Genomic DNA, 2,207 nt, shown 5'->3' on the forward strand with positions numbered 1-2,207 from the left:
CCATAATTTCAAACAGTTCCCAAGATTGGGCTACTAGTTCAAAAGTTACAGCCCTTTGAATTTTTTTTCGAAATTGGTTTCTAGTCTATAACTTTTGATTGAGAAGTCTGATCGAAAAAGTACGAATTGTTTTGGATTCTACGCACCAAAATTAATAAGAAAAAGTGTTTTCCCGAGAAATTTTGGTGCAGTCGATTTTTGGTAAAAAAGGAAGGTTATACACTGCCTTTTTTTGAGCCCCAAAAAAAAATTGTCTCAGATCGACCCGGAAAAAAAATTTCTTATAGAATGTGGCCTGTAGAATCCATAATTTCAAACAGTTCCAAGATTGGGCTACTAGTTCAAAAGTTACAGCCCTTTGAATTTTCTTTCGAAATTGGTTTCTAGTCTATAACTTTTGATTGAGAAGTCTGATCGAAAAATTACGAATTGTTTTGGATTCACGCAATCTATCAAAGAAACAAAAATGTTCGGTGTACTACGTAAAGTAACAACCCCCGCAATATATGAGTGCTATACATGCTGGTAATGATTTTTTTTTTTTAATAACTAATTTACAACCTGCTAGTTACAGCTATAAGTAAATGTGATCATCGAGCTACATTTGAGGGAGAAGTTCTCCAGTAAGAGCTCTCCTATAAGATAATAGGTCTCTGATTTGACTTAACCGTGTATAATAACCGATCACTGATTTAGCATATCCGTAGGCCACTGTTTTTTTAGTCTTCTTCTGATGTCGAGCTGAGTGTAAAGTTGTCTTGTTTCCTCATTGGGATGTTCTGGGAGCTGATTTAGGTATTTTCTTGTTAGTCTGGTGATTTCTTCTCCAACAGGCGGAATACCAGAGTCGTCATGCAGGGTCTTATTACTAATGTACCATGGTGCATTGAATATCATTCTAAGTATCTTCGATTGGATTCTTTGTATTATTTGTGTATTGGATGGTTTAGCACAGCCCCAGAGTTGAACTCCATACGTCCATATTGGCTTTATTATACACTTATATAGTAGTATTTTATTTTCTGTGGAGAGTTTTGATTTGCGTCCTATTAGCCAGCCCATTTGACGAATTTTTAGGTTTATTTGTTTTTTCTTTGCTGTGATGTGGGCTTTCTATGTAAGTTTTTGATCGAGTGTTAGCCCTAAGTATTTCACTTGGGTGTTCACTGGTAATTGTATGTTATTTAGTGTGACAGTGGGACATACGATATTTCGATTAGTGAACGTGACTTGAGTTGATTTTGTGTGATTAACTGTGACTTTCCACCTGTTCATCCAATCTTGAATGAGATTGAGGTGTGCGTGCAGGTTGTCAGATGCTATTTGCGGGTTATCACTTATTGATATTATGGCGGTATCGTCGGCGAATGTGGCAATTGTATGTAGTGGAGTTTGTGGTTGGGATGTCGGCCGTGAAAATTAAATAGAGGAGGGGGCCTAGGACGCTTCCTTGAGGAACGCCAGATTTTATAGCGTAATAGTTTGAGGTATCGGTGTTGAATCTTACTTGAAAGAATCGGTCAATGAGATATGATTTCAGAATCAGGTAGTGAGGTGTGGGAAGGAGCGTTTTAAGTTTATATAGGAGACCCTCATGCCACTCTCGGTCGAAGGCTTGCTGAACGTCCAGGAAGGCAGTTGTACATAATTTTTTCTCTTCTAGGCTTGTGTGTATGTTTTTGACGATTCTGTGGCATTGTTGTACCGTTGAGTAAAGCCAAATTGGTGCGTTGGAATTACTATGTTTAGTTCAGTGTCTTCAGAGATTCTTTTCAGCAGTAACCTTTCTAAGGTTTTGGACATGATCGGCAGTAGGCTTATTGGGCGGTACGAAGAAACTGCATTTGGAGGTTTATTTGGTTTATTAATCATTATTATTTGTGCGAACTTCCATGCGATCGGGTAGTATGTTAATCTTAAAACGCTATTATAAATTGTGGTTAGCAAAACTAGTGCTTTTCTGGGTAGTTGCTTTAAAGTGTATCCGATGATTAAATCAAAGCCAGGAGCTTTATGGTTATTACACTTCGAGATCTCTTGTTTTACTTCTTTTGGAGAGAAGGGTTTGATTGGAAGCATCATAGGGCAGGAGATGTCCAAGAAGTCCTTAATCTGGTCGTCGTCGTTGTTATTGTTAAGTTCAGGTGCACTAAAAACTTTCGATAGGTGTTTTGCGAAGGTTGTTACTTTTTCCTGGTCAGTTTTTG

Source organism: Photinus pyralis, unplaced genomic scaffold (assembly GCF_008802855.1).
Source record: "Photinus pyralis isolate 1611_PpyrPB1 unplaced genomic scaffold, Ppyr1.3 Ppyr1.4_LG10, whole genome shotgun sequence".
Classification (NCBI taxonomy): Eukaryota; Metazoa; Arthropoda; class Insecta; order Coleoptera; family Lampyridae; genus Photinus; species Photinus pyralis.